The sequence below is a fragment of the Talpa occidentalis genome, unplaced genomic scaffold, assembly GCF_014898055.3.
Source record: "Talpa occidentalis isolate TD23 unplaced genomic scaffold, MPIMG_talOcc4v2.1 talOcc4.12, whole genome shotgun sequence".
In the NCBI taxonomy this organism is placed as follows: domain Eukaryota; kingdom Metazoa; phylum Chordata; class Mammalia; order Eulipotyphla; family Talpidae; genus Talpa; species Talpa occidentalis.
The window spans coordinates 11,647,319-11,667,492 of record NW_023601212.1 but is presented as its reverse complement, the minus strand read 5'-3'; the positions used below and the strand labels follow the sequence as shown (position 1 = coordinate 11,667,492).

Sequence of the window (20,174 nt, the reverse complement as noted above, 5' to 3'; positions counted from 1 at the left end):
AACAAATGGATTGTTATTTTAGATAAGTAGAGATAGATTCTTAAGCCTCCAACTTGTGATAAATGGCAGAAGCCCACGTAACTGCTGAGGGCCAGTCTGACAGGAACTGGCAATGATAACAAACAAAACAATGAAGGCCCATTATCTGAGAGTTCACAGAAGAATGGGTTGGCACCCAGCCAGATGTATAATCAGCCTATTTTAGTGTTTATCACACAGACCAATGGATTTTTCCAAATAATAGTAAGTTAGGTGTGGCTCTTTTCTTTCTTTTTTTAAAAGAGGATTTCCTGACAATCTGTCTAGAAGTTATGATAATATCTTTGTATGTTTTCATAAAATGGTACATTATGCACCAATGACAAGCAACAATGGGTCATTGATATCAGTTTTTTGATTCTGGGCTTTTGGGGAATTTTATGCTCAAAGGTTCTCTTTGACTTTGTTAGTCTACATCAAGGCTGACTTTGCCTTAGTACAAAATGCCTTAAAATATGGAATTTGTAATGGCCCATTCAATAACTATGAAGAACCTCATTACTCAAAAGGCAGTCTGGGCTCTATTCATTTAAAGAGAATGAAGTCAAAAAAGCACTATACCCAAATATCACCTAAAACATAAACTGAAGGGTCATACACATGTCTTTGAAACCAAATGACTGTATTGATTCACACATTGCAGTAACTGCTGCTTATTTAACTTCTTTTTGTTGCAATATAGCAAAACTAAAAAATTAAATTGTTGGTCGTGAAAATAGTCCTCTACCTCAAATCACTTAAGGTTCCTGTGTACTACTGGAACTGTCATAAAGAAGTAAAAAAATTGGTTTTTAATATCAATCCAACTAATTTTTATTAGTTGGAAACATTAAATCAATAAATCCATTGAAAAATTATAAATGATGTTAAAACATGAATTACTCTTGTTTGTGTTTGGTACAAGTCTCAAAATTATATTTAAGTCATTGCTCAAACTTCAAATAATGTTTGAAATGTTTACAAATCCAATAGCCATTAACGTTCTCAGCAAAATGTGGGCTAGACAGAATTCCCCCAATCTCATAAAAGATAACTACAAAACCTACAGCAAAAACATACCTAATGGTGGAGACTAAATGCTTTTCCTGTAATATTGGGAATGAAGCAAGATAATATATTCTTATTACTTCTATTCAAAATTGTACTGGAGCTCTTAGGCCTGGAAATAAAAAAGAAAAACAAAGAAAGGAAGGTATACTGGAAGAAGAAAAGCTGTTTTTATTTGCAGGCAACATGATCACCTATTTAAAAAATCCAATGGAATTATGAAAATCTATGGGGCTAAAAATTGAGTTTTAACAATACTGCAGGATACAAGATCAATATATAAAAACCAATGCGGTGTCTACATACTAGTGAACTTGTATTTTATTTTATTTTATTTATTTATTTATTTATTTTTTTTGTGGGACCCTCGCCGGCGGCCGGGGAACGAACCGGCGCTGCAGAGGCTGCAGGCAGCCTAGCAGCCCAGCGCTCAACTGCTGCGCCACCAGTGGAGGCCTGAACTTGTATTTTTAAACCATTTAGAATGCTTTAAAAACTTGATATTTAAAAACCAACATCACTTACAATAACATCACAAATATAAATATCTAGAGATAAGTTACTTTGAAAATCAGTTTTGTGGTTTCTTAAAAAGTTATACATTTGACCAAAGACCTATATACTGAAAGCTACAAACACTGTCTAAGAAATTAGAGAAGAATTAAATTAATGGATCCATGAAGTGTGCTCATTAATTAGGTGTGTGAATATTGTTCAACTGTCAATTCTTCCCAAATTAGTTGATAGATTCAGTAAAATTCCAATAAAAATCTTAGCATTCTTTTTCTGTAGCAATTTATAAATTGATTCTAAAATTTATATGAGAATGCAAAGTACCTGGATTAGTCAAAACAATTTTTAAAATAAAGAGTAAAGCTGATAGATGTATATGACCATCTGGTTTCAATATTCCTATAAATCTACAGTAATCAACTTTGTGTCAACTGGCATAAAATTGACATTGTGGTCAATGAAATAGAAGAGAGAGTACAGAAATAGTTTTGACTGGCTTTCTGCAAAGTCACAAAGGCAAGTTAATGAGGAAGGCAAAACCTTTCAATAGAGAATACTAGAAAAATTGCATGGACACCTCCCCACAAATGAACCTCAAAAACTCATGGCACAGCATAAGCAACAACTAACTTCCAATGTATCATAGGTATCTATGTAAAAGTTAAAACTATGACAGTTCTTGAAGAAAACACAGAAACTTTGATGACTTTTCATGTGTTAAGAGTCTTTAAACGACAAAAATAACAAAGTGAAAAGGGAAATATTCAGTAAATTGAACTTGATCAAAATAAAAAATGTTTTCTCTTTAGAATTCACAGCCATGAAAATGATGGGGCCTCCCTGGTGGCACAAGGGGTTAAGTACCGCATTATGAAGCAATCACAGCCTCTGCAGCACAAGTTCGATCCCCAGCTGGCCAAGGAGCTACCCACATGACAAAGCAGACCTCTCCTATCTCGCTCGCTGATCACCTCAGCAGTGTATTTTGGTCAGTCTGCCTGTTCTGTTCCCCACTCTGTCTCTGGTGAATCCTCTCACCCCCTGCATCTCCGGCCTGTGCCCCAGCTCTTGTATGCACAAATAAATAAATCTTAAAAAAAAAGAAAAGAAAAAGGAAGTCACAGCCATGAAAATGAAACAGCAAGCCTCAAACTGAGAGAAAATCTTTCTAAAACTTTCACCACACTTGATCTAAAATATAAAAGTATCTCCTATCAGTCAAAAAGAAGGCAACTTTTACGGAAAATGGGAAAAAATGAAGAGACACTTTTGCAAATAAGATATATGGTTGATGAGTAAGTGAAAAGCTCATCATCATTAGAGAAATGCAAATTAAAATCACAATGAGATATTATTGCACACCCCCTATAATAACTAAACTTAAAAATAATAGCCATAGCAAATGCTGAAGAGACTGTAAAGAAATCATAACTGGTGGCGCAAGGGGTTAAGCACCGCGCTATGAAGCAATCCGCAGCCTCTGCAGCACAAGTTCGATCCCCAGCCGGCCAGGGAGCTACCCACATGACAAAGCAGACCTCTCCTGTCTCGCTCGCTGCTCCCCTCAGCAGTGTATTTCAGTCAGTCTTGCCTGTTCTGCTCCCCACTCTGTCTCTGGTGAATCCTCTCACCCTCTGCATCTCTGGCCTGTACCCCAGCTCTTATATGCATAAATAAAACAATCTTAAAAAAAAGAAAAGAAATCATGACTCATCCACTGCTAGTGAAAAATGTAAAGTTTTAAGATCACTTTGAAAATCAGTTTTTCAGTTTCTTAAAAAGTTACACATATACCCACAATTTAACTCAACTGTTCCACTTACGGGTTCTCACTCAAGAGAAATAAAGCATATTCCATACAAATATTGCACATGAATGCTCACAGCAGCAGCAAGTGTGGTATACAAAAACTAGAAACAACTTAAATGCCCATTGACCATTGACTGGATAAGCAAATTGTAATACATCCATTCAAAGATACACTATTTCAAAGATACAATATTCAACGATGAAAAGGAACAATCTATTGATATATGCAGTGGCATAAATGAATCTCAAGATATTCTGAGGTGAAAAAAAGAATGTCAAAAAGAAAGGACATGCTGAATTTATATAAAATTCTAGGAAAGGCAAACTAATTTAGAGCAGCAAAAATCAGATTCACTGGTTGCCCGAGTCTGGGCTAAAAGGGAGGAATGATTAGAAAAGGGCATAATTAAACTATTTGGGATGGAATGTGTAACTGGATTGTGGTTAAAGGGTTTCATGAGAGTATAAATATGTCAAAAGTCATAAAATTTTATACTTTAAACATATATAATTTATTGTTTGGAAACTGTAGCTCAATTAAGCTGGAAAAAAATAATACTCGGTTGCACATTGCTTTTTTTATTTTTCCCCTTGCAATGCAATATGCATTGCATATTAACAATGCATAACAATGCATAACAATGTCTATGTGTGATTTAAAAATACTTTAAAGGGCCTCCCTGGTGGCACAAGGGGTTAAGATGCAGCCTATGAAGCTGTCCACAGCCACTGCAGCATGAGTTTGGTCCTCAGCCAGGGAGCTACCCACATGGCACAGCAGACCTTTCCTGTCTTGCCTGCTGCTCCTCTCAGCAGTGTACTTCAGTCAGTCCACCTGTTCTGCTCCCCACTCTGTCTCTGGTGAATCCTCTCACCCCCCCACACCTCTGGTCTGTACCCCAGTTCTTGTATGCATAAATAAATAAATCTTTAAAAATAAATAAAACTACTTTATCACTAAGAGTGATAATATGGAAAATATGAAAAAATTAAACAGATTTCTTACCAGTCAGGAATGACAGTTAATAAATTTTTCAGGCTTGTTTATGCATATATAAACATAATAATATTGACAATTAGGATCATAATGCATGTAATGTTTTAAATCTGGACTTTAACATTACAAGCATTTTTACATGTGATTACATTATTTTCAAAAATGTACTTCTCTGGGGCATCCCTGGTGGCACAAGGGGTTAAGCACCGCACTATGAAGCAATCCGCAGCCTCTACAGCAAGAGTTCGATCCCCAGCCTGCCAGGGAGCAACCCACATGGTGCAGCAGACCTCTCCTGACTCGCCCGCTGCTCCCCTCAGCAGTGTATTTCAGTCAATCTGCCTGTTCTGTTCCCCACTCTGTCTCTGGTGAAATCTCTCATCCCCTGCATCTCTGGTCTGTACCCCAGCTCTTGTATGCATAAATAATCTTTAAAAATTATACTTTTCTATGCATCATGAACATAACATTATATGGGCATACCCTAATTTATTTAACTGCTCTTGCTTGGGGACATTCAGGTTGCTCTCAAGTTTGTTTGTTTGTTTTTTGTGGGACACTTACCAGCGGCCGGGGAACGAAACGGCGAGGCTGCAGGCAGCCTCGCAGCCCAGTGCTCAACCTCTGCACCACCAGGGGAGGCCCTTGCTCTCAAGTTTGTACTAGTACATATATAATGCTGTTTTCAACATCTTTAGACAGTGCATGTTACACAAAATATTTTTTAGTATGGATTCTTAGGAATGGATTAATGATCAAAGAATATAAACTATTTGGTATTTCTGAAACATTGTACTAAACTGTTTTTGTTTTTCAGGAATACTCTACAACTTACTTCCCAATGGAAGCATATAAAATAAATGAAAGTCTATCTAGAGTCTATCTTACTCTATTCTCCAAAGTATTGAATTTTATAGAGCTTTTAAATATTTTTTTTAAAGATTTATTTATTTATTTATACAAGCACTGGGTATAGTCAGAAGCACGGGAGGGTGAGAGAATCCACCAGAGCCAGAGCGGGGAGCAGAGCAGGCAGAAGGACTGAAGTACACTGCTGAGGGGAGCAGCGGGCGGCAGGAGAGGTCCGCGCACCATGTGGGACCCTCCTCTGGTGGCCGGGAGCAGCCGGGGATCGAACTGGTGCTGCAGAGGCTGTGGGCAGCTTTGCAACCCAGCGCTTAACCGCTGCGCCACCGGGGAGGCCAAAGCTTTTAAATCTTAACTCCCTTTCCCCACCCCCACCACTGTTTAAGGAAATAAGGAAATCCCTTGAAGGAAATTATTCTGATATGACATCCTACTTAAAAGATATGAATGAGCTTTGAGGAAAAGTAAAAACCAAAGCATCACTTTGGGGAGACACATATGTCATGTTCATTAGCACAGGATTACATTGTAACTAATATATTTCTTTGTCAATCTCACAGTTTTTCTTTTGCTAATATACAAATTATCTACCACACATAGGCTTGGATTTTGATACACAGACAAGTGAAAACTTTGTAGAATTTTTTGGGCATCAAGTAAAGCTGCCAATTGGGAGGATGGATATATGAACAAGATGGCTAAGCTAGAGCACTTTTGAAACAATTCTGCACTGCTCTGTATGTGACACTGCTCCTCCAGCAGACTGAGTTTCTTTGGGGAGAAGCAGTCTTGTTAATGTTCCCAGCACCAAGAACAGAGCCTGCAACACAGCCAATGGGCAATAAATGTTTGTTTGGTGATTGAGTGACAGATTAAAGAAATGACTAAATGAATTCCAATTAGTTAAAAAAGGGCATGTTTTTGTGACTTCAAGTTGCAACCCCAAGTATATTCCAATGGAAACATGATCACAAACCTCAGCTGGCTGCACAGTATCACTGGCCCAGCTACATTACGTTATTTAATAAGCATCTACTGGCTAGCCACAGAATTGACCCACCTTTCAAAATCATTTCCACAGATTGGAAAAAAAAAAAAAAAAAAAAAAAAGCATTTCAAAGTCCAAAGTAATTTATAATGAACTTTTGGACCAAAAGGCCCTTTACTAGTTGGAAATGTCATTCTTTTATGTTTTTCCCTGAAGAAATCACCACCATGACTCTCGCCTGTGTCCTGGAAGCCATCACATCTACTAAACTACTGAAGTCGGTCAGAGCATTGGGTGGTCACCCCCTCAGTGCCTCAGTGCCACTTCAGTTGCCCTCTTCGGGAATGAAATTATTCCACTAACCAAAGAAGGAATCTTAAGGAAAGGAAAAGAGGCATAGCCAGGTGGCTGTAAAAGGACTCAAGAGACAAATAATTGGCTTGATCAAGTATCCAAGTGGATTTGCAAAGAGCTTAGAAGTTGCCCTCTTTCTTTAGACATGGTTGTTAACAACAGTTAGATGTATTATCAGTAGCAGCTGACTCTAATTCAGACAGTCTCTCTAACTTTTCTGTAATCATCACACATATATTAACTTTTTGAGTGTAAAAGTATTCACACCTCAGCAACTAATTAAATTTCATGTGTCATAAAACAATTTATAGTGCCAGTTGCTCTTCAATTGTTTTACATAATAGTGGTTGTATTAATGACAGTTCTCCAGGGAAACAGAACCGACAGGATGTATACAGATAGACACAAGAGAAAATTTATTATAGGAATTAGCTTATATGGTTATAGAGGCCGAGACATCCCACAATTTGCTGTCTGCAAGCTTGAAAATTAAGAAAGTCAGCAGGATATTTCAGACTGATGGCCTGAGAACGAGGGGGCTGTTGCATTAAGTCCTAGAGTCTGAAGGCCCATGAACCAGGACTCAATGTCAGAGGGAAGGAGAGGATGGACCCATCTGCTCAAAAAGAACCTTTCCCTCCCTATTGGTTACATTTGGACTGGTTACTCTGGTCCAATGGTAAAGACAGAGCTCTTCATTCAGCCTCCTGAACCAAATGCTAACCTCTTCCAGAAACATTCTCACAGGCACACCCAGAAATAATTTTGTACCGGGAATCTAGACATTCCTTAAACTATTCAAGCTGACTTAAAATTAGTCATGAGTTATATTTCAGGAAATAAGTGGCAAAGCCACAAAGTAAAAAAAGCCCACGCTACAACTTTGTCATTTTAATACAGTAACAATGCCAGGATATTGTATATCATTAGTACTGACAAAAATAATATTTGATACATTATATTGATACTCGGAGTTAAATATACCAAAATGAGAGTAGTTGGTAGGTTGCAAATAACACTAAATTTGGAGTCAGGAAACCTACATTTTAGATCCACATTAACTTCTTCAGAGATTTCATTCATTCACTCATCTATACATCCACTTAAAATACTTTAATTAGACATCTTAAAATGCTCTAGACACTATGTTAAAAAAGAAATTGACATTGCCCCTACATTTATAGACTTGTGGCCTATTAGAGGAGACAGACAACAGTTTTAAAAAGCATACTCATTAACAGTGCAACTGCTATTAAGTAGTGTAAAGTTAAGGGAAATTTTACCAGGGTAGTTTGTACAGATCTGATAATGACTAAGATGGAAGGACAGTTAGGAGTCAATTAGGTGAATGGGGCAGAGGCAAGAGCATATCCAATTCTCAGGGGTCTGAATGAGGCAGCATGTGTATTCAGGAATTGTGGAAGGCAAGGCAGAATGGCTGGAGCTTCAAGAACAAGTGCAAATTGATGTCCAGAAATGGGGGAGGGTGATGGAAATGAGATGTGAGATTTAACTCTGGATTCAATATTGAGAACTAATTGTAGGATGTATAAGTTAACATAAAAAGACTTTAGGAGACTATTTCTAGAGTCTAGAAGAGATAACTGTGTGACGTGACTGGGCTAGATATAAAAAAAGGGGGGATAGATAAGAGATAAGAGGAAGGAGTGAGATCTACCTTGTAGCTGAGACTGAGAAGAAAGGAAGCACACCAGATTTGAGTAAGACAAACTCTGTAAATCTTAATTTTTGTTTCTGCAAAATAAGAGATAAACCTTTAAAAAAAAAAAAAAAAGTCCCGCCCAGGCCTAAAATTATATGATTGCTTTATACAATTCAAAATTTTTTTAAAAGATTTATTTATTTATTTATATAAGAACTGGGTACAGTCAGAAGTGCGGGAGGGTGAGAGAATTCACCAGAGCCAGAGCGGGGAGCAGAACAGGCAGAGTGACGAAATACACTGCTGAGGGGGAGCAGCAGGTGAGACAGGAGAGGTCTGTCGCGCCATGTGGGACTCCCCCACAAGGGCAGGGGCTGGGGATCAAACCGGCACTGCAGAGGCTGTGGGCAGCCTTGCAGCCCAGCGCTCAACCGCTGTGCCACCATGGGAGGCCCTACAATTCAAAAATTTTTTGAATAAAAACTGACCTACCTAAAGGAGAAATTCTTTATAGGTAAATGCATTAGCTATATATTGTTACATAAATAATTACCCCAAATCTTAGTGACTTAAAACAACTGTGTATTACCTCGCAATTTCTGTAGGTCAGGAATTCAGGAGCAGCTTAGCTGGGTAATTCTGGCTCAGAGTGTGGTGATAGTCAGAATGTTGGCAGGGGCTGTCGTCATCTGAAGTCTTGACTGGGGTCGGAAGATTCATTTGCTTCCACAGAGGCTCACTCTCACGGCTCTTGGTATAAGGTCTCCCATCCTTGCTGCTCCTGGCAGGAAGCCTCTATTTCTCATCATGTGGGCCTCACCATGAGTTGCTTGAGCATCCTCTTGACATGGCATCTGGCTTCCAACAAACCAAGAGATACAGGAAGGCAACAGAGAAGAAGCCACTGTGCCTTGCATGATCTAATCTCAGAAGTCATATTCCATCAATTCTACTTCATTCTATTTGTTGAAGGAAATCACTAAGGCTAGACCCCATCATGGCAAGGGTAACTAGGTTCTAGCTCTTGAAGGGAAGACTATCAAATAATCTGTGATAATATTTTAAAGCAGCCACTTTATAAAGTTTAAACCTTATACACTTGACATTTTGCAAAATGTTGAGAACCATTTTTTAATTGTCAATAATACTATTATACAGATTCAATTAAATTAAAACTGAAGTCTTATAAACTAGAACACAGCTGCCCAGAATACTCAGTTCTCACATTCAGAGTAAATATTTACTCATTGTTTTTCTCTCCCTGCAAGACCAGTCTAACAATATACAAAGTTTACTAAGTCATAAACTAAAGGATATTTGGGTCAGAAATATGGTAATAAGTGATTCTCTATACATAAATACTATCTTATAAAATATATAGTGAATTCTAGAAATTACATATGGTTATGTATGAGAATAAAATTTTTTAAAAGATTTATTTATGCATGCAAGAGCTGGGGTATAGGCCAAAGGTGTGGGGGGTGAGAGGATTCACCAGAGACAGAGTGGGGAACAGAACAGGCAGACTGACTGAAATACACTGCTGAGGGGAGCAGCAGGCGAGTCAGGAGAGGTCTGCTGTGCCATGTGGGTAGCTCCCCGGCCGGGGATCGAACTTGTGCTACAGAGGCTGCGGATAGCTTCATAGGTTGTGTCTTAACCCTTGTGCCACCAGGGAGGCCTGAGAATCAAATATTTTACATCTGGGTCAGAGCTGAAGAAAGCTAGGGTTTGCAGAAAGCCCACAGATGGTCTGTCTAACCCCGCTATCTTACTGAATAAATGAGAAAACTGAGAGTCCATTTAAAAGTGTTTTTTCCCCCGAGCTTTCAAAGTTAGTTCGTATAAGGAAGCCATGGCTGGTGCTGGTGGGATAGCCCTTTCATGATAATATTGGAAAGGGGATTCAGTGCACTTTGAGGTCCTCTTTTAGTCCTGAGAATCTATGATATCTTAAAACAATCTCTGGGACAAGCACAATGGGCGTGATATTCTCCCTCTTTTAACACTGTCTGCAAGCAAGTTACAGAGTAAGAATAGTCCACTAGATCTTTCAAGGTCACTTAGCAACAACTTGTTTGTAGGAATTGGGAATAAAGCCAAAGTTAGAGATTCTCTCATTTACGCTCTTTCCCCTTCATTTCTTACTTATCTCTGAAATTTCACTGTTATTTAACCCAAACTGAATTGGCTTTATTATAGAAGCAGAGAGAAGTAAAACTCTTACCTTGTCTTAGTTGAAGACTAATATGCGCATATCTTCGAACACTTTATGAATTATGTACTTATGTAATTTGATCTGAGATAGGGAGAGAAGAAAGGTAGGAACAGACCTGTGGTTTCTAGACTCTTAGTTTAGGTACATTAGCCATCAACCCTCTATTGACTGTACTGAAATTTTATAGCTTATATCAGCAATTAAATTTGTATGGCTTTCTAGGCATACAAAGCAGATGATAAGATAGTTTTATTTACTTTGTCTATTTTTACTAAGGGTCATTATATTGGCGAACACCTTGTGAATATGTAATCAAAAATGCAAAATAATGCAAACAGCATCTCTTAATTCCTAACAAAATCCATAATACAAACTGTCTTTTGCATTTTATTCTATGTACAGATTTTTAAAATAGTTGTGATTTTACATCACTACAGCTTTTTAAAAATAGTGACAAATGTTTTCATGAAAAACCTTTTTAGTGTATTCTGATTCTTCAGATTAATTTGATATGTAATACTGTAGTAAAGCCCCAGGTGTGAACAAAACTATTTTCCAAAGAAATATCTGGAACTAAAAGGTTTGTTTTATATAATACAAGGTTTGTTTAGTACACTACCTATGATGATTTAATAAGTATTTATATGATGTCCCATTTGCCGTAACTCTCACAGTTTATTTCAGTTACTGAACATACACTTGTCCCTACATTACACGGACACTTAAAATCCAGCATCTGCCTAACCTGCCTAATTATCCTCTCTCAGTTCTATTTCTTTGATACTCCCTATTTATCTTAATGGCACCCATGGGAGAATCAGAAATCCTTTTTACATTTCCTTTTGTCTTTCTCAAATCTTTTAAAAGATCCTGTTTCCTCCTCTTTATCCTTACAACCTCTCAAGTTCAGACTCTCAGCCTCTGCTGCTTGAGTCTTAACAGCAAAACTGTCTATTTTGTATCCCTGGTGGTCTCACTGTTGTTAACCCTCACTGTCACTGAGTCTGCCTTCCAAGTAGTACACAGAACTGTCAGTTACTTTACTAATACATAAATCGGATCATATTGTTCCTCCTCTTAATACCTCTTAGGGATTCCGCCTTCCTCAAGGATGTAGGACAAATTGTGAAGTTACCAAGGAATCTCAACTTGCCTTTCTGAAACCTCTGGTTGTAAACATCCTTATGTCTAAAAAATTCCACCTTGCTGTTTAGTCTCCAAGGTGATTGTTTTCTCTCACTTTTCTTCTTAGGGAACTTCTATTCATTCCTTCATGAGCACCACCCCCCACCACCACCTCCCCCCCACCCCAACCACTGCTGCCTAAGTTTTGCTTTCTCTTCTCTAGACAGAGCTAACTGGTTGTTTTCTGTCTCCTTTGACATTCTGCATCCATCTTTATTATAGTTCATATTGCACAGCATTATTTATGTGCCTTTCCCACTGCTGAACTGGAGGGCAGGAGCCAAGTCTTACTCAAATTAGCAAAGGACCTGGAACTCAGTGTTCTAGGTGGAAAACCTTCCACTTATAAACCATCTTGTGAAAATGAATTGTCTTCATTTCAAAAATGTTTACATGTGTTAGTGAGACAAATGCTTTGTAATTATCAGTGGACTCAGAATTCAGAATTAGCCAGTCTAGTGTGATGAAACTGAGTAGGACTATAGCATAGGAGACTTGATAACAGATTGCAATAGATGGGTTTTGATCTTTCTTTTTAAAAAATTCATATTATGTGCTTCATGTAAGGTTTTTTTTTGGGGGGGGGGTAGAAAAAGGAACAAAAATAAACACGTTACACCATAGAAACAGGACTGCAGAATTGAGGCTGGGGTGGGGGTGGGGGTTTGGGTGGGATTGGAAACAAAAAAGCAAGGAGGGGCACAATTGTGTAGAGCAAAGGCCTATGTATGCTTGGATGATGGGGTTGGGGTGGTATCGCTCATTTAAGGAGCTGTGAACCTATTCCACCAAGTCATATAAAGTGTTGTTAACTAATGTTACCTCAATAAAGGAAATTGAAACAAATGTGAATAGATTACATTTATAATCAACAATAAGTCTGACCTTTGACTATAAAATTCTGTCAGCTGAGTTCATCATAACTCTTCACAGAACAGCCTCATACTTAGGAAACAGTGGTTTTGCTATTTTTGTGTAACTGACAACTCATACTGTGGTAAAATTGAACTTAAATTTTTCTTTTCACACAGCCTAAAGTAATATAGAAAATACTTAAGAATGGAATAAAGGGGAGAAAATGCCATAGAAACACTATCCAGTGATTAACTCCAGATGTCAATATTTTTTTCTAACACCTTCCAGTTTTGTTAATATACACATGATCATACTGCATGCTTGATCAAGTTCCATAATTTGTTTTTTCGCACTTACTACTACTTTAAAAACCTACTTGCTATGATGGTATATTTAAAATTGTGGCCTAGAATGCAGAGTAGGTATAGCTACGTCTAAGACATTTAGTTTCCAGTTTTACTTTTGCATCTTATAATATTGTGTGATGTAGAGTTTGTGAATAAAGTGTTTGCTCTATTTCAGATTGTTTCATTCAGAAAGAATTTCAGATATGGGATCATGGGTTCCAAGAGTATGAACATTTTTATAGGCTGAAGCACAGTGCCAAACTGCTTTCTAAACAGATTGTTTCAGTTTACACTCCCACTCACAGTGTCTGGGGGTATTCTTTTTATCTCCCCAGCCTTGACTATTATCTTTTACTTAAATATTTACTAATGTGATAGGCAGCTGTGATAGGCAGCTGAAATGTTATAATTCCTAGCCTATTTGTTGTTGCAGAGGGTAGGTTAAAATCAAGGCTTTGGAGTCAACTATACCTGAATTTGGCCACTGCTCTACCACTTCCTAGTTGTGTTACATGGTACAAATTACTTAACTCCTAGAGGCTCATTTTTTCCCACTGCTTTTAAAACAACAAGAAGAAAAAGTTAATAGTATTTACCCCAAACACAGTGCTATTGTGATTATTAAGACATAGTCATATAAAAGCCTTCCATACTTGCTCCTGGGACCAGACAAAATTCGAGTCCTTCATTTTCCATTGCAACTGTGTGTTACTTATTTTTGTTTGATTAGTGTACTATCTAGGAATTTACAGAATACTTTGACCATCTTTATGCCTGCAACTTGATGTGGGAGGTTGAACAATTATCCAGATAATTCTTGCAATCAAGGGGAGGTCAGGGAGTAAACCTTTAGTTGAGGGAGGAAAAAAAAAAAGGCACAAACCTGGTTCGCATCCCAGAGGAATCTGCAAACTAAAGACCTTTAAGTTCACCCCTTGGGACTTCTAATTGTTCTGAGAGGTCTCAAGGGCAGTGGTGGAAACTCACTGAAGAATTCAGTGAAAGTGGTGTGGGAGAGAGTTCCTGGAAAAGCTGACTCCGGGAAGGCAAATGCTAAATCAGGAAGGATAGTAATTACTCTACCAGTTACGCACACTTGTGAGTTTTGGGTATTTGACCGCAAAGTTTGAAAGCATGGCAACCTGACTTTGTGCACTTGCTGTCTGCGTACCCACAGCAAGTTCTGCTCTTTGAATTCCAGCAGAACATACCGAGGCGCAGAGGACACACCACCACCTCCAGTGCCTGGGCTATTTAGACCATGGGCAAATGTTTACCTTTCTCAGTCCCGGATAATTTAGCGTGGTTGCTCCTTGGGAATCCCCCCTGGCTATTTCCTCAACTCCTTCCAAAGGCTAAGGAATGTCAGTGGTAATAATAACAGTAAAGTAACCCAATATCCTGGCCCGCACAAAAACTGCACTCTCAGTGGGGGTCCTATCTCGAGGTTTTGGTAAAATTTAAAACTTGTCCCCGAGAAAGTCTGTTTTGCTCAGTTGGGTAAAACCTGTCCACATTAATGCCAACGTGCTTCACCAAGGCAGACAGAAAACTGCTCTCAGGTGGATTTTCTCCCTTCTGGCCCAGAATTTTCAACCCGAACCACCAAGTCACACGCTCGACTGGGTTCGGGGTTACCTCTGGGGAGAAGTCCTCCTTGGGGGGGCGGCAGAGGCGCCCCGGGCGAGCTTTCTGGCACCAGCGGGAGTTTCAAGTTTCCACGCGACGCGGAGGCGGCTCCGCTCCAGCCCAGGCCTCCCTGGAAGGCGCCCCCCGGCCTCCTCGCTCCCCCACTTCCCTCAGGGCTCCGGGCTGCGGCGCTTCCCCGGGCCCGGACCCCCGCGCGGGCGTGGCCGAGGGCGGGGCGCGGGCCCGGCGACGGCGCGGGGGCGGCGGCGTTGGCGCTCGGGCCGCGGCGCGAGGCCGGGCGGCCGGCAGGGGGAGGCGGGGGGCGCGGGGCAGCCCCGCCTTTCCCCCGAGGAGCCGCCGGGCGGCCATATTGCGGAGCTGTCTGCGGTGGCGGTGGCGCCTCTCCTCTCCCGCGGCCCAGCGCGCCCGCACCGCCTCTCCCGCCCTCCCGCCCCGCCGCCGCCGCGCCGCGCCGCCCGGCGCCCCCGCCGCACCCCGGGCGGGAAGGAGCCGCCCGCTCTCCGGGTAAGCCGGGGCGCCCTCCCCGCCCCCACCCCCGCTCGCCGGCTCGGCGGAGACGCTGAGGTGGCGGCCAGAAGTTGGCGGAGGCCCGCGCTGCCGGGCGGCCGAGGCGCCGGGGCCTCTCGCGCCGCCGCTCGCGCCCCGCGGGCCGCGCCAACGCCGCCCTGACGGCCAGGCCGCGGCCGGGGCCGGCGGAGGCGCGAGGCCTGGCCCAAGGGGTGGCCCGGCCGGGGCCCGGACTCGCCGCCGCGCTGGCTCCCGCCCGCCGCCCCCGCGCGCGCGCGGGTCGCGGTCGGCGTCGGGCCCGGCGCCCCCCGAACCCCCAGCGCCCCCCGCGCCCCGGGGTGGGGTCGGGTTCCCGCCGCCTGGGCGCGGCCCGGGGTCCGGCCTGGCACTTCCTTTGGGTAGTTTGAAAATACAGATGTGAGGCGGAGGGGAATTCCGCCTTGCCGTGCGGGGAAGGAATTCAATAGAACTTCTCCCCGGCCTCCAGTTTGAAAGTAAGGGTGTTGGATTACTAGAGAGCGTGCGTTCCGCCCTAGTGGCAGAAGGGATGTTGTATTTCGGGGTTTGGGGCGGGAGCCTCTTCTGCTCGCCGCACCCCGGGGGCGAGGGCCGCGCTTTCCGGCCGCCAGGCTCTACCTGCTGCTGCTGCTTTTGGCGGCCCCAGAGCCTGAGAACTTTCTCCAGCCTTCGGGGCGCCGGCCTTGGTAGCTCGGACCCCACAAGACAATTTCAGCTTCCTTGCTGCACCTTCCTTTAAGGGTTTCTCAACTTAATTCCTGGGCCAGTTTGGAAGTGGTGGGGGCCACACTCAACGGCATTAATGCAGTTTGAATGGTGCACGCCGCTTCCTAGTTAGATACTGGGATCTGTAAACAGTCCCAATATTTGGGGTTTTTTACCCCCCTCCCCTGGAGCAGCGGTTCCTTGCGAGGTTGGCAATGCGTTGAAAGTCAGTTTCATCAAAGATCGATCTTGAAAATACAGTTGAGATTTGGAGGAAGGCATTTTTGTGAGTGTCGTGGCACTGAAACTGGGGTGATGTCAATGTAAAGGCCTCGGATAATAAGGGTTTATTTGATAAATGAGTGCTTGGACATAGAGATTGCAATCTATTGTTTACGGAGCATACTTTTTTTTAGAACACTAAATACTCTTTTTTTTTTTTTTTTTTTTTTTTTAACGGAGGCGCTCTGAATGAACAATTGGCCCGTTCATTTTGCAGGATAAATAATGATTTAATCCATTTGCCTAAACAGCATTAATAGATTTGAGAAAAGAAACTTAAGAGAATGATACTAATTTATCTGAAATATGACAAAATGTACAGCGCTCCTTTTGAAGTTAATGGTATGCTGTTAAAAGAACTGCTGGGATTTTTCTTTCTTTGCTAATTACTTTTTTTATATAGGGAGAAATCTAAACAGTTAATACATTAGTAAGGAATGAACAGGTAAGCTTTGAAATTCTTTAAAGTTTTATTTAAATAGGGCAGAATTCAATTATGGCATTTACAGACGCTAAATTCCTGCCCTTGTGGATCATAACATTGTTTTGTTCACTCCCCACAGATGGAAGACCATGTAGGAGAGGCTCAGAAATATTTGTAGAATATAAATGTAATTAATTCTGTGTGGGAAAGTATGCTGAGTTTGTTCTTTCTTTTGGAAATTGTTATTACTTAACTGGAAATTAAGTTGATTATTCTTTTTCTTGTGGTGGAATGAAATGACAGACTTTGCTATTCTTTCCCTCTCACTAACTCTATGTTCTCAGTGAGGCAAACAGAGCTGTTTCCTATCCATTACCTCACCGTCCTCAAGAGCAGAATTGGACTTCATTATTCATTTTAAATCTTTGTCAGATTGTTGAAAGTCTTTAATATTTTCATCTTAAATCCGGTTCTTAATCTTTTGATATAATCTATGTATGATCTAACACAGAGTCTGAAATGTTGAGTGATATCTATTTTTTAATCCATTTTTAATTTAATATATTGTAGCTTATGCCACTTAAAAATGGGACAGATGTTAACCAATATTCCCCAAAGACGAAAACCTCAAGAAAAGTGTTCTGTTAAGGTTGTGAAGTGTGACCTATCCCATAGAGCATATTTGATTGGGTGTGGCTAATATAATTTCATGCTGTTATTGCTGTGAATCCCGGATGTCAAGGAAATCACCCTTTCTTGGATGGCTTTGACCTGTAGCCTGAGCACTAATGGACACCTGATGTTACTTTTGGGGTACTTGATGCAGTGGAACTGGATTGGATTGCTGTAGAGTCTACATCTTCAAAGGGTTATTTTAAGCTTCATGTTGTTACTGATGGCTTGCTAAAGGCTCTTCCATTGAATTTCTTAAGTTCTGCAGTCATTATATGCTCACCTCTTCTGTGGTAGAAGTGTCCAGCTGACCACAGAGAGTTCCTCACTTTTAGCCTCTTTCAGAGAAATCTTATTTACTTTAGTTCCTGTTGTAGTTGTCAAGTATTAATTTATATTGGACATACATTTTAAATAAGTTTTAAATACTTTAAAAGTTAATACATTTTATGACAAAGTTCAAAAACCCTGAAAGATATAAAGAGAAAAATAAAAAGTCCTCACTCCCTAGAAACCCTCAACTGCTTTTCCAGCTGTTTTTCATAGCTAGTCACTATTAGCAATTAACTTGTTTACAGAAAATACCAATACTTGTGCAAGGATAAACATAATACTTTATGTCCCTTATTTGTGACTATGAAAATAAAGTTATTTTGCAACAAACACTGAAAGAGTGTTTATTACTGTGTTAAACATCAGTAAAAAATGTTTCTCAGGTTGTCATCATTTAAATGAAAACACACAATGGAATTTCCTGCAGTCTTAAAAGTCTATTTATGTACATGTGCAAATTTTTTATTAATGATTGAAGGTGAAGTTCATTTTGTTTTCCTAGAGTATAGAATATAATTGAGTGGAAAATGTTCTTTTAAAAAAGAGTTTATGATTTTGGGTAGACAGACAGCCAATTAATGTATATGTTTGTGCCTGGCAACTGTTTTGGAAGGAAATATAATTCCTGTTTCTTCATTCCATTTAATAGTGAACTCTAGATTTAACTTCCTGGAAGAGAGGGGCTAATTGCATTCAAGCCAGGCATCAGAGGTTATTTTTTTCTTTAATACCTGATATGTCTAGAAATCCTTGGAAATTGCTAATATCGAATACTTGGTTTTCCTTAATAGGTTAATGTTATAAATTTGCATATGCGTAATTTTTCCTTTTTTTCCTCTACTAAAATATTAGTTACTTTTTAACAAAATTACCAGTTACATTTTAAAGAGATTAGTTGCATATGTAAATAAGGTAACTGGACCTTTTACTTCCTGTGATCTAATGCATATGAGTAGAATGTTTGACAAATGCTGGTTACTTTTCTACATTTTTATGTATTTGAAATAAGCTATTTTTCAGTTCTAGTGAAGTTGAGTGGATGAGATAGATGCTCTATTTGCAGTTACTTTGTAGAGAAGAGGTGAGCAAACTGGTTCTCCGCTTTGTTTTTGTAAACTTTTTTTTTTTAAGATTTATTTATTTATGCATACAAGAGCTGCGGTGTAGGCCAGAGGTGCTGGAGGGTGAGAGGATTCACCAGAGGCAGAGTGGGGAACGGAACAGGCGGATCCACTGAAATACGCTGCTGAAGGGAGCAGTGGGCAAGACAGCAGAGGTTCTGCTTCCCTTGGCCATGTGGGGGATTGAACTCCTGCTACAGTGGCTTCAGATTGCTTCATAATTCTGAGACTTGATCCCTTGCACCATCATGGAGGTCCTGTGAACAACATTTAATTAGACACAAATATTCAATTCATTAATTTATTGTGTCTGCCTGCTTTGAATTAAAATAGCAGAGTCAGTCTTGTTTGCAAACCTGAAAGTACTTAATACTTGACTCTCTATACCTCCTGATTTGGGCGGGGGGAAATCTACTTAAAATAATGTTTTAGATTTAGTATAAAAATCTCCACGATTATAGAATTTATAAAGTTGTGAATCTCAGTATCTACGATTCATACAATTTTTTCCTGAGTTGTCAGTAATTGTGGACTTTCAGGACCTTGAATATTTCTTTTAGTTTATTTGTGAAAAGTTGAAATTAAACAAGATTGGTTGCAGGTGAAATTATGAAATGAGCAATCTTTAAGTTCATTGCTTTACATCTCATAAGTTGCTTTGGCTACAATAGCAGAAGATACTGAAACTGGTTGACATAATGAGGAAATGTTTTTTTTTCCTTACATAATAAAGCCCAGAGACTTAAGAATAACTCAAGTATGATATTAATGAGTCATTCTCTAGCCCTGTGGTCTTCTTCATTAGCTTTGTAGTAAGACTGCCCTCCCACTTGCCCAATTTGGCTACAACAGCACTCGTGTCCCACCTGGGTAAAAGAGTATCAAAAGGAATAAGAAGGACTGTCTTTTCTTAGAAGCCCCCCAGCAGATGTCTTCTTAGATTCAACAGCCAGAATTGGTGTACATTCCCAATCTAGTCACTGGCAAGGCTATGGAATTTACCCTTTTAATTCTGTTCCCATTAGAATATTTTCTTTATTTGTATCCCGAATGTCTTGGGTTTGTTCTTACTCTCTCCCAAATCAGATCCAAGATTCATCTGTCATACATAGTATAGCATGGGATATGTGACTTCAATCTTCTTGGATACTGGTTTTATTTAAATTATGGAAAGAAAAGTTGATTCCTGTTCAGATACTTAAAGATGGGTGAACAAAATTACAGCCCTGAACCAAATTCAGCTTACTGCTTGTTTTTGTAAATAAAGTTTTATTTGAACACATTATAGTTCATTTGTTTACACATTGTGACTCTTCTCATGCTCAGCAGCAGAGCAATTGTAGCACACCACTTGGTCTGCAAAACCTAATTATCTACCTGATCCTTTATGGAAAAATTTGCCAACTCCTCCATTAAAGTGCCATTCATACATTCAGACACTTATAATCAGGTGCCAAATACTCTTTGCATTGGGTGAATATTTTGAGGTCACATTCTGGTGGAAAGGTATATATTTGCCACATTGTATACTATAAAGCATTAAATCCTTTTATGCTGTTGTGTGTATAAACTATAAATAA

At 40.0% G+C, this 20,174-nt stretch overlaps 1 protein-coding gene and 1 long non-coding RNA gene across 3 annotated transcripts in view; one reads left to right on the top strand and one right to left on the bottom strand.

Moving 5' to 3' along the window:
- The window catches only part of RDX (radixin), a 55,101-nt gene that overhangs the window by 60 nt on the left and 34,867 nt on the right, over positions 1–20,174 (top strand). Inside the window, exon 1 of one of the 2 annotated variants that reach the window (XM_037505230.2) lies at positions 14,781–15,036. The exons of the other annotated variant lie outside the window; for it this stretch is intronic. The gene's annotated coding sequence lies outside the window, so the exon portion shown is untranslated. Of the gene's footprint in view, positions 1–14,780; positions 15,037–20,174 lie in introns of those variants that run through there. 2 annotated transcript variants of the gene reach the window in all.
- On the bottom strand, positions 878–14,643 carry LOC119240653 (uncharacterized). Its single transcript, XR_005124159.2, has 4 exons — positions 14,521–14,643; positions 10,505–10,576; positions 8,867–9,135; positions 878–1,198 (listed from the first exon to the last, which is right to left on the bottom strand). It is a non-coding gene; the product is annotated as an uncharacterized LOC119240653 (long non-coding RNA).